The following is a 12935-nucleotide window of genomic DNA, read 5'->3' as shown; positions in this document are numbered from 1 at the left end:
TCAAAAAAAAAAAAAAAAAAATAGAAACATATATCAAAATTGACTAGTAGGTGAATGCAGGAGTAGTGAATATGTGTCCACATGATGACCTTATTAAAAAAAAAAAAAGGGACATTTGAAGGATGGTTGAGACTCTTGGGACCAGAAGGGATCTTGATGGTTCAAGGAATCTTTTTAACCATCTGTGGTTGGTATCAGTGTGGACCATGGTAATCTTGTTAGTCAAAGTCGTCTTCCATTGAGCTGCCAGAGTTATCCTGTGATCATGTCACTTGTTCAATGAAAACCCTTCAGTGGTGCTCTGTCACCTATAGTGATGGTCCTCAAACTTGAGCATCGTATGGGTCCATTCTAAAGAAGTAAGAGTTCGTTTGGGTCCTTGGTGTTGGCCTAAATCATTTTTGTTCTAATTTCACCTAAAAATGAATAAACAGAAACCTGGATACAAGTTTTTAAGTTCACAGCACATGCATTTATAAGGCCAAAACAAATTTATAAAGTAACCATAAAACTATACGACCAATAAACTCTGATTCATGTGATGAATAGTGTGCTAGAGTCAACAATCCCTCCCAGTGTGAATATGGTATTGTTTGCTTTGGGGCACGTTCTTTTGTGTTTGGCCTACCTGTCTGAGTATGGGTTCTTTGCTAAATTAATTTTCCTACAGCTGTTTTGCTTCACAGTAAAATCTTGGTTTACCTTATTTGAACTTCTCTTGTCTCTTTTGTCTATAAGTCTATCTCTGTGTGTTTACTTAATTACATAAAATGCTTTATTGATTGCTTGTTCTATGTCGGGCACTGTTCTAGATGCTAGGGATGAAAAAGACAAGAAAAATCTCTCTCTTGCAGGAGATCACAGTAGGGTGAGGGAAGTGGGGAAACCAGGAGACTTTAGGAGGCTGAAAAACAACCCCTGAAAACGTCAGGTCCTAATCCTGGGAAACTTGCAGGTGCAATTAGGTTAAGGATTTTCAGATGGAGAGCTTATCTTGGATGATCTGGGTGGACCCCTAAATGCAATCACTTATATCTTTATAAGACAGAAGCTGAGGGAGATATGACTTCACATGGAAGGGACGATGATATGAAGACAGCAGAGAGACAGGAAGGTGCTGGCCTTGAAGACTGGAGTGATGTGGCCACAAGCCAAGGAATGCCAAAAGCTACCTAGAAGTTGAAAGGGACAAGTAAGAGATTCTCCCTCGGGCTTCCAGAGAAAGTGGGACCCTACTGGCACCTTAATTTTGGTCAGTGATACTGATTTTGGACTTCTAGCCTCTAAAACCACGAGAGAATATATTTCTGTTGTTTCAAGCCACCATGTTTGTGGCAGTTTGTTACAGCAGTCACAGGCAACTAATTCAGAATCATATTAAGCAAATAAACTTGTAATTCAGATGCAGATAAACACAGGAATAAAAATAAAGCAAGGATTCACAGGTATCTGAAGCAGGGGGTGCATTTGCAAAGATGTAGTGCAAAAGCCTCACAAACAGATGTAATGCTAAGACAGAGGTCCCCAGACTGGAGTGAGCTTAGTGGATGTGAGAATAGCAAGAAGACCAGTAAGATAGGAACCAAGGGTCACAGGAAGAGAGACCAGAAGTGAAGTCAGAGAGGAAGGCAGGAGCTAGGTTAGGCAGAGCCTTCAAGGCCATGAGGAGGCTTTGGATTTTATTCCAAGTGCCATGAAGCATGATGTCTGAGTCCCTTTGGGCTACTATAGTAACATGCCACAAAGTGGGTGATGTATCAGCAACAGTTTATTTCTCAGGGTTCTGAAAGCTGGAAAGTTCAAGATTAAGGCATTAGCAGATTCAGTGCCTGGTGAAGGCCTGCTTTCTGGTTCTTAAATAGGAACTTTCTAGAGATGTCTTCACATGGTGGAGGGGGAGAGCTAGCTGGCTAGCATCCTTCTATGAGGGCACTAATTACATTCATGAGGGTTCTAACCTCATGACCTCACCTGCCATAGGCCCCACCTCTTGATACAATCATCTTGGGAGTTAGGATTTCACCATATGAATTTTGGAAGAACCCAAACATTCAGACCACAGTCCATGATCAGACTTGTGGTTTTTTAGAATTTATTTTTAAATTGACAAATAGTAATTGTATTTATGGGATATAATGTGATGTTTTGGGATAGATACACACACAAACACACAGTAGAAGATTAAATCAAGGTAACTAGCGTATCCACCACCTCACCAACTTATCATTTCCTTTGTGATGAGGTTGTTAAAAATCTATTCCTTTAGCAATTTTGAAATACACCATACATTATTATTAACGGTGGCCGCCATGCAGTGCAATAGGTCACTAATACTTATTTCATGAGTCTAATCAAAACTCTGGACCCTTTGATCAACATCTCCCCTTTCTCTATCTCTCCCTGATTTGTGGTTTGAAAAGATAACTCTGGATGTTGCATGGGGCTGTACGGTGGTAAGAATGAGAGCAGAGGCCACTAGCTCCATTGGCCAACCACAGAGCTTCACGGGAGAGAGGAGGGAAGATTTATGAGGGTGTTAGAGGCAGGGGGAGTGAGTGATCGTGTGATTGGAGGTGTGTTTTTTGAGACAGACTGATAGCACTCCTTGGGGTGCAAGGGAAAGAAAGGAGTCTGGGATGGCTCCAAAGACTTTGTCCTGAGCAACTGAGCAAACTGTGGTGCTCTACTGTGCACTTAAAATGAAGCTCGTACAAAGGAGAAATAGAAACTTTCTTTCTTTCTGTGGCTTAAACCAACAGAAATTTATCCTCTCACAGTTCTGGAGGCTTGATACCCAAAATCAAGGTGTTAGTAGGGTTGATCCCTTCTGGATATTCTAAGGAAAAAATGTGTCCCATCCTCTCTCCAAACCTCTGGTAGCTGCTGGCAGGCCTTGGGATTCCTTGGCTGGTAGCTTCATTACCCAGTCTCTATCTCTGTTATCCCATGGCCTTCTTCCTGTGTCCCTCCACTGCGTCTATGTGTCTTTTTCTGTCTCTTATAAGGACACTCATCATTGGGTTTAGGACCCATCCTAATTGACAATGATCTCATCTCTAGTTCCCTCCCTTAATTATATCTGCAAAGACCCTTATGCCAAATAAGGTCCCATTCTGAATTCTGCGTGGATCTTTCAGAGGATCACTATGCAACCCACTAGAGATAGCTATAAATCCTATTCAGAGAGGAACTTCTATTGTATTTAATTTTAATTAATTTTAGCCACCAGGGATGAGTGGCTATTGTCTGGGAAAGTGCAATTCTAGAAAATATAGCAAGTTATAGGATATTTGTCCTAAAAGGGACCCAGAAGGTGATCAAGTGCAAGCCTCTCCCTGACACATGAAGAGTCTGAAGCTGGCAATGATAAATGCCTCATCACTAAGCTTGGCAGATTCTGTGCCCACATTTTGAACCAGAACCCAGCTCTGTGCAAAGACTTTATACTTTATTTTATATGTGAAATGTTTTGTGTTCAAGGGGTAAAACCATGCTAAGAAAGTAAACTCAATATTAGCATCTCTCTTATCATATTATTCAACAGAAATTTTTTTTGTATACTTCCTTAAAAATTCTAATGTGTAATAATTTTCTTATAACCATTTGGAGACTTAGGTGCAGAATCCAAAGAGAACAATGATGATAGGTGTCTTCAATGGCCCCGAGAGGGGCCTGTGACTTCCTCAATCAGTGTCTATTCCCTCTAGGTCTGGTGAATCAGATGCTTTCTTGTGGTATGTGGAGTTTCCTGGCCAGCGTCAGTTACACCTGCTACTCGGTGCATCCAGTTTTGATCATCCTCTACAATGGGCTCCAGGAGACGCTTATTCACTACACCGACACCAACACGGTGAGTAAGCACCAGCTAGTTCTGCCAGGGTACCAGAACTAGTACCCTGTTTGTTCTTTTCTTAAACAACAACAAAAAACTATTCGCTTTTGAGGAAGACTTTCCTTTTCTTTCCTTCTTTCTTTTTTTGGGGGGGACTTGTTGCTCTTTGTCGTATTTGTAGGAAAAAGGAGAGCTACAGCATAGGATAACGTTGCTATTTTTAAAGAATGTTTAGGATGGATTGTCCTACACATGTATTCCCTGTAGCCAGGATGGCACACTGGAAGATCTAAACACATCAGCAATTCTGGAGTAACACTGCGTTCACCTGCCCTTCTTTCTCTCCAGTTCTATCTTTTCTCTGGACACTGTTTGCTGACACTCATCACCAGGCTGGCGCTGACACTGTTCATTGAGAAGCCAGGTCAGGAACTGAAACGGTACCTGCTGGGCCATGAGTGTTCTGGTTAAAATCCAAAAGAATGGATAGCCGTTTGTTGGCAATGACCATGTTTCTGTCATGAATGCTTATGTTCCTGAGAAAGGACGTGAATCTGATTTTGTGAAGGTTTAATATATACAAGTTTTCCTGTATTGACAGAGTTCTAAGTGTTTACTATATAAGAGTTCTATGACAATATTTTGAGTAGCACAAATGAACTTCTGTTGTACCTTTTTAACAAAAAAAATGGGTTTTTTGTTCTTGACCTGTATTTGATTTTCTATATCAATAATCATAGGAAATAATCAAATATAGTGAATTCAATGTAATTTGGGTTGTGGCGATCGCTTGGGTTATAATGCCCACTATTCTCTGTAAGATCACAGTATGTAGTTTTCTACAAAGTAATGGTTTATGTACTATCATGGTATCTTTGTAGACTTTTAAGTTTATCCTAGAACCTCAGGGTGGTATGACCCACTTGCACGCACAACTCATGTCATTACAGACCTTTCAAACATTATCTGTTCTTTTCTACAAGATGGTCCCTGGTTGGGGTTGAATTGTATCCTTACAAAACCTTAGGTTGAAGTCCTAACCCCCAGTACTTTGGATGTGGCCCTATTTGGAGATGTGGCCTTATTTGGGCCATTACAGAGGAAATTAAATTAAAATGAAGTCCCTGGGAATGGAGACCCTAATCCAATACCACAAGTTTCCTTATGAAAAGCGGGGACAAAGACGTGCACACAGAGGAGCTGATGCGAACACAGCAGGAAGAAGACAGAGAACGCCACGGATGAGCCGGCAAACACCAGAAGCTGGAGGAATCAAAGAAGGACCCTCTCCCAGAGCCATCCGAAACAGCACAGCCCTGCCAGACACCTCGATTTGGGACTTCTAGCTTCCAGAACCGTGAGAAAATACATTTCCGTTGTTTTAAGCACCACGTGTATTGGTACAGCAGTCCCAGGGAATGAATACAGCGCCCCAGCAAAAGTCCTCACAGAGGAGGCTGCAGCTATAGCAGCTTCTACCCCAAACCCTCAATTTCCAGCTCTGAAGCCTGAGGACAGGCGTGCAAGGCCAAGTGGAGAATCAGGGGTTCTGGATATCATGCTGGTGTTTTTTTCTAGGCATATTAACTTCATGTTAGCTGTCCAAGCTTACAGATGTCGACCGTCACTCCTTGTTTGCGTAATCATTGAAGTATTTATTAACAGTCATGGGGTATAAGGCGTGCCACATCTGCGCATGCGCTTGCTGTCCAGCAGCTTTAAGAGGCGACCACCGGGGGTGGGGAGGGCTGAAAACCTCAAATCCTCGGATGGCAACTAGCAGCTAACCTTGACCTTTGCCAGCCAGCCGCGGGGCGTGAGCCTCATCTCCCTGAGGTCCGGTCTCGCTGCTGGCAGAAGCTGCCCTGAGTGAGGGAGGCTCCAGGTCTCACCTGGCCCGCGCAGCCGGGTAGGCTTTTTAGAGGACGCCGAAGTCCATGGAGCTCCTCGGGAGCCCCCTGGTGGCTGTTTCGGCCCCCGACTCCCTCTAAATAAGGCCTCAGACAGTGGCATCTTCAGGGTCACACTGCAACGGGGGAGGGCTCCGGTGGGCAGTGACTCACCTACCAACACTGTTATGCAGTCAAATTGCCAAATGCTTCAAGTTTGGGGGCTAGCAATTCGAACCTGTGGAAATGGTTTTCCAAAGATTAACATGGCAGTGAAAATATTTTTTAGAAGAAAAAAACCCCTCCCTGCTATTGCATTTTCATTAAATGTAAGTTTATTCTGGGTTTTGTTTCAACACAGAATTACCTGTAAGTTATAGAATGTGTGGATCTTATTTAGGTCCTGAAAGAATATTGTAAAAAAGTGTTACGATATTAAGGAGACTGGACATTTGAACACTCAGTAGGTATTTGATGATATTGAGGACATTAAATTTTTATGTGAAACAGTATTGTAATTAGTATATATTTATAAACAGCTCTTATTTTTTAGAGGAATACTGTAATATTTATGGATGAAATGATAGAAAATCTGGTGTTTGCCTCAAAGTAATATTGGAAGAAACTGGCCCAATGATTATTATTTATTATTATCTTTTTTTTGGGAGACAGCGTCTCACTCAGTCACCCTGAGGGTGAGTGCCATGGTATCATAGGTCACAGCAACCTCAAACTATTGGGCTTAAGCAATTCTCTTGCCTCAGCCTCTCAAGTAACTGGGACTACAGGCACCTACCATGATGCCTGGCTATTTTTAGTCCCGCTCTGGCTCAGACTGGTCTCCAACCTGTGAGCAAGCAGTCTGCCCGCCTCGGCCTCGCAGAGTGCTAGGATGACAGGTGTGAGCCACAGGGCCTGGCCCCCAATGTTGTTGAAACAAGATTGGTCATGTGCTTAATTTTTGAAGCCAGGTGATGGGTACACGGTACCCTGGCTATGCTATTTTCTCTTTCTTTGTGTATATGTTTGAAATTCATATGGTAATAAAGAGAAAAATTTATAGAAACAGCATTGTCAGGGTGTCAATTGATAGTTGCCTCCCCTAATTCTTCTAAATGTCGAAATCCGTGTTTTATCCCCATATACCAATCTGTGGGTAAAAATAGATCACATCAGTAATAATCACCACAGCAGATTGAAAGGAATGTCATCTTTCCCCCCTTAAATTCCTCTGGATTTTTCAATTGGGGAGGATTTCAGGGTTGCCTCGCTTGTCTGGTGAGTGCCTGGATTCTGCTCTTCCTTGTTTTCTGTATCTGGTTCCCCTCAGAGCTGCCCCACCCTTGTCCTGCCACCAGATCTACTAAGAACTACATATGGGGTGGTACTTCCAACACCTGCTCAGGTCCCTCCTACACTTCCCAAAAGCATGTCACCCCCCACCCTTCCTGGCCGGGTTTGCTGCTCAGGGCTCTGTGTCCCTCAGCACGCACATAGTCTCTGCAAATGAATGGCGCAGAGAAGTTCCCTCTGCCCCCGTTCCTGCCCTCTGTGCTTTTGTATTCAGGCTTCGAGCAGGGCTGGTGGCGTTCACCACGTTTTTACCTAAGCTGCCCTTACAGCTTTCACTCATCATAATCTGTATATCCATCTCCCTCGGATGCAGCTGAATCCCTGTGTGCTGGCTGGAGGGTGACCTGAGCAACAGCTGCTTTCCCCCTGCATTGGTCCTTTTCATCACTGTGCCTGCAGCCCTTGGGACCATGACTGGCACACAGTAGGTGTTAAATAAACGTTCGTTGACACAGCGATGGAAACAACCCCTTCTTCCTTAGATGATCCCTTTCCAGGAGGCTTCTCACATGGATGGGCAGGCCCCTCTCCAAGGGTCTCCATATGTTTACTTTGATAAGAAGCATTCCCCAAAGATTTCAGTCTCCCTTCTAGTGAAGCTCAAAGTTGAGAGGCCCAAGGGCACTTGAAGGGGCAAGAAGCCATTTCAACTTCAGTCCCTAGCCCCCAGGGGGATTTAAATTGACACAGAGAAGCAGGTCACATTAATGCTCCCTCCCCTCTTGTTAAACAAACCCTGTGGTTCTTCCAGCGTCCATGTGCCCTGACCAGGGGAAGAATCAGCTTTGGTAGAAACCGGTGAGGCGCTGCCTGTTTGCCTCTGCCGGTGATTGGTCCAGGGGTGGAGATGTGACTCAGCTCTGACCAATGAGACACTAGAAGACTTGCACTGAGGTCTTTGGAGGGAAAGATGGCATTGGCTGCAGAGAGGGGCGGGCACCAAGGAAAAAGTCCTCAAAGCCCCACCACCTCCAGCCATGTCAGACCACAAGCTCTGGAGATGCCTCTGCATCTTGTACGTATGGGCGAGGCTGATGCACCGAAGCTGACAGAGCAGCACCCCTGAGTGGGGGGCCCCAGACACACTGAGGATGTGGACGCTACCCCAGAAGCAGAAGGATGAAGCAACTGTGCGTGCTGCGTCCCGCAGGCCGCCAGAACCCGGAACGCTGCGAGCAGAAGGTTGCAAGTTGTTTCTTTGAGGATCTGACTGGTTGGATGACAAAAGTCCTAAAAATATTGACGTTAAGAGGCGCTTTCAGAAATGGCCCAGGCTCATCTCTTCCAATAAAGCTCAAAGTGTAAAGCTCAAAGTTGACAAGCTCAAGTTGTGAGTTCAGAGGAGGGTGACCCGCTCAGCCCCCTTGCCTGGGACTTTCTCAGTTCTGGGTGGAAACTTTCCTGTCCTGGGACACTCCTTAGTGCTTGTCAGACAGGGATGGGTGGTGACTCTAACTCCCAGTCAGCTTTTTAGTCCCTAGCCCTTAACTGTGTGCCGCACCAGGACCGGTTACCACAAACCTGACATCTGCAAGGCTTAAGACTCCAAGCAATCCGGAGAACAGGAATTCAGAGAGAGGAGATGATCCAAGGAGAAGGAAACTTAAAACGATCACTACCCTTGAAAAGATAAGATATTGCCCTGGTACGACAGAAATAGAAATGATTCTATTTTGTTTCATCTCGTCGTTCAGTCACTAACCAAATATTTCTGGTAACTGCCTGTTTATAAGGACTTTGGGAACATTAACACGAGGGTCAGAAATCCTGTTTCAAAGGAACTTTCCATCTGCTGGGTTTGGGCAGCCAGAGCAGGAGAGAATGGCTGGAAGTTGCACCTTGTTCTGGATTAAGGAAGGGACACAGCGTTGGGTATTTCAGCGGATTCTGAGATTAGATAGATAATGTTGATTGTTATTATATTTCAAATGCAAATTGAATTTTAAAAATTTATTGATTACAACTAGGAAGATATTGATATAATGCTTCTAAGTAACAATCCTATTTTATATGTTTTCTTTTTGGTAGGCAAGAAACATAAAAGAAATAGTATCTAATGCTGCCCCTTTTGTTCTGACATTATTCATAGATGCGATTGTTAATTTTTATGTTATTATTAATGCATATTTTGCATATAAAATTTATTTTTTAAAAAGTGCACACGTGTGGGTTTTGACAAAGGCACACACTTGTGTAACCACCACCATAGCCAGATGTAGACTAGTTGGGCACTCATGAAAACGCCTGGCCCTAGCCCTTGACAGCACCAATCTGTTTTCATTCCTCCAGTCTTGCCTTTTCCAGATGTATTTATTTTTGAATGTTTGACTTTAGAAAATATTCTGAAAAGCAAATAAAAGGATAAAATATGTGAAACATTCAAACAAGTCTAGAGAGTGAAACAGCATATATCTGCCATCAGAATTAAAGACAAAGTAACATTTGGCCATTTTTCCGTTAGATGTGCTTCTTTTTGTTTGTTTTTTAAAAGTAAAACATTATACGTTCAATCATAGATCCTCCTGCATCCCATTCACATTTTCTCTCTCTCTTTTTTTTTATTAAATGATAGCTGTATACATTAATGCAAACATGCGGTACAGTGTAGTGTTTTCATATACATTTTGAAATACTTTCATCAAGCTGGTTCACATAGATTTCAGGTCATTTGCTTAGTCATTGTGTCAAAACATTTATATTCTAGTTCCAGAAAAGTTCACTTGTATCCTTGTTAGACAGATATATAGGTGATCTTTCCGGTCACCCTCCCACCACCCAGCCGCCCTTCTCTCTTTTATGTAAGTTTCACCCATGGGTTTTTTTTTTTTTTTCCTAACAATGTGCATGGGTCTATAAATGGTATATACTACTCTTCGTTTTTAAGTTGTCTATAATTGGATCCATACAGTACTATCCTTTCAAAATACTATTTCTTCATTAAGTGTAGTTTATATAATAAGTCCATTAATTTTTAATGCTAATGGTCTTCTATCATATGCATGTGTATTTCAAATGTTTATCCATTCAGTAAACAAATATTTGGTGTGTTTCCAGTTTTTCAACATTGCAGACGTAGCTGTAACAAACTCCTGTGCCTGCTTCTTTGTGGCGATGTATTAGTTTTCTATACTCAGGATAGTAATGGCAGAATCAACCCTACCTAGAATGCTAGACAGTGTGTCAAAGTGATTTTACCAATTTACATGTCTACTAGGCATGTGTGGGAGTAGATACTGTGATTATGCCTCAGCACCTCTCCAACACTTGGTATCACCAACCTGTTAATCTGCCACCTCCCCGACGAGTGTCAGGTTGTATGTGATCATTTCTGCTTTCTTGTCTACCAACCAGGCTGACCACTTTCCTTGTGTGGATTACCCAAACAGCGTTTCCTCTTCACAGACTACTATACTCTTGGGCCATTGTTCTACTGGCTGTTTGTCTGTTTAACATTGATTCTCAGGTATCTCTTACATATTCTAAAAGTGAATCCTTTGTCAATTGTCTGTGTTGCAAATGCTTTTTCTCCGGGGATGGCAACTTCACATATGATGTTTTCATATGGAAGTTTTACATTTTACTGTTGGCCACATTATCAATCCTTTCATTTTGGTTTGTCCTTTTTGGGGTCTTGTTCTATAGGAATATTCTTTTATATTTTTTCTACGGAGGAAAAAGTTTCCAATGAAAGTTCCTGATCTCATGCTGTAGTACTCTGAGTTCTCTGTGAGGTGAGTTTATAAGGTTAGAGCAGTTCTCAATGGCAAGAGGGGTAGGAGAAGCTCTTTTCTTCCCCCGGGGAGATTTGGCTACATCTGGAATCTTTTTTATTTTTTTTTGAGACAGAGTCTTACTCTGTCACCCTCGGTAGGGTACTGTGGCGTCACAGCTCACAGCAACCCCAACTCTTGGGCCTAAGGGATTCTCTAGCATCAGCCTCCCAAATTGTGGGGACTACAGGTGCCTGCCACAACGCCCAGCCATATTTTGGTCATAGTTGTCATTGTTGCTTGGCAGGCCCGGGCTGGTTTCAAACTCACCAGCTCCGAGGAATGTGGCTGGTGCCCTAGCCGCTGAGCTATAGGTGCCGAGCCCATCTAAAAACATTTTTTATTGTTCATCCATGAACTATGGCCTCTGGCCACTAAAGAACAATAAAAAATAACTATGTCCTGCTGAACATCCCACAGTACGCAGGACAGTGCCACACCCTCCTCAAAGAATGAGCCAGTAAAAAAATGTCAATAGTGACCAGGTTGAGAAACCCTGGAGTGAATGATGGGAATGACTGCTGCTGGGTCCACACCAGCCAGCGATATCAGAATGTAGAGTCCCTAGATGAGAAGGACTTAGCCTGGGCAGTCACCACAGGGACAAGCACCGTGCCATACTGTGCTGAAGTTGGCAAACATACCCCAGCCAAGTGTGACAAGTCTATTAGAGGAAACTTGACTGACTCTGCTTTGATCACAATAGGAGGAGGAGGCTGCATTTCCATACTAATGAACCCCACCATGTATACTCTGTATTACATGCTGTTTCCAAAGGCAAACCGTATTTTCTGGTCCCAAGCAAGTTATCAGTTAACTTTGTTCATTAAAAATGTCTGTGCTCTCTTTACTGATATAGTGTAAGTGTGCCTCTGTTTTCTCTTCTATAAAAACAATTTGGGGGCAGGACCTGTGGCTCAAACGGGTAGGGCACTGGCTCCATATGGCAGAGGTGGCGGGTTCAAACCCAGCTCCAGCCAAAACAACAACAACAACAATTTGGAACAGGAAGGGACTTTAGACATTTTCTATTCAACCACACCATTATAGGTGCAGCAACTGACTTGTTACCTGTCCAAGTTCATCCACCTGCTCTTCTTGCTGCCCAAATGGCAGGACAGTGGAGCAAAATAAACTTCTTTCTCTGTCTCTCCCTCTGTCTTTCTCCCTCTTCATCTCTATATGTATGACACACACACACATATCCACACACACCCACACACACAAGCATGCATACACATACATAAACCTGTTTTCTTTCTTCCCAAATGTCCTCTTTACAAAGTCTAGAAAAATCAATATTACTTGCCATGATGATTTCTCTTGCCTCTTTTTTTTCTTTTTTTGAGACAGTCTCATTATATTGCCCTCAGTAGAGTGCTGTAATATCACAGCTCACAGCCACCTCCAACTCTTGGGCTTAAGCGATTCTCTTGCCTTGGCCTCCCAAGTAGCTGGGACTATAGGCGCCGCCACAGCACCTGGCTATTTTTAGTTGCAGTTGTCATTGTTTAGCAGGCCTGAACCAGGCTTGAACCCACCACCTTTGGGGTATGTGGCTGGCGTCCTACTCACTTAGCTACAGGCACTGAGCCTTTCTTACCTCTTATAAACTCCAAACACTGGTGAAGCATCAGCCACAGCAGTAGTTTCAGACTTGTGGGTACAGCCTGATGGTGGCCGACTGCCATCACCTTTCCTCCTTTGGTAGAAACAGCCAGATCCTGAGCTCCGCTCCTGCGGCTGGGAACAAAGAGGTGAGCCGATGAGCAGAACCCGGGAGAGTTTCGGCTGCGTGTGTTCAGGTGACCACAAGAGGGCAGCACGTGAGAGGCCAGCGTAGGGCTCCAGCGTCTTGAACATACAGGGAGCTTCCCAGAAAAATTATAGACTTACAGGGGTACATGTGAAACTTACTAAATGTAGAATATAAATGTCTTAACACAATAACTAAGAAAATACCATGAAGGCTATATTAACCAGTTTGATGAAAATATTTCAAATTGTACATAAAACCAGCACATTGTACCCCATGACTGCATTAATTTACACAGCCATGATTTAATAAAAAAAAAAAAAAGAAAGAAAAAC

The 12935-nt window shown here is 43.2% G+C and overlaps 1 pseudogene; it reads right to left on the bottom strand.

Annotated features, from left to right (window-relative positions):
• Window positions 1–12707, bottom strand: part of LOC105886844 — a 17459-nt pseudogene extending 4752 nt beyond the window's left edge.
• Window positions 12708–12935: the final 228 nt, after the last annotated feature.

This window comes from Otolemur garnettii, unplaced genomic scaffold, assembly GCF_000181295.1.
Source record: "Otolemur garnettii isolate 467f Iridium unplaced genomic scaffold, OtoGar3 scaffold00027, whole genome shotgun sequence".
NCBI classification, from domain to species: domain Eukaryota; kingdom Metazoa; phylum Chordata; class Mammalia; order Primates; family Galagidae; genus Otolemur; species Otolemur garnettii.
The sequence above is the reverse complement of the archived record's forward strand: the minus strand, read 5'-3'. Positions and strand labels throughout refer to the sequence as shown.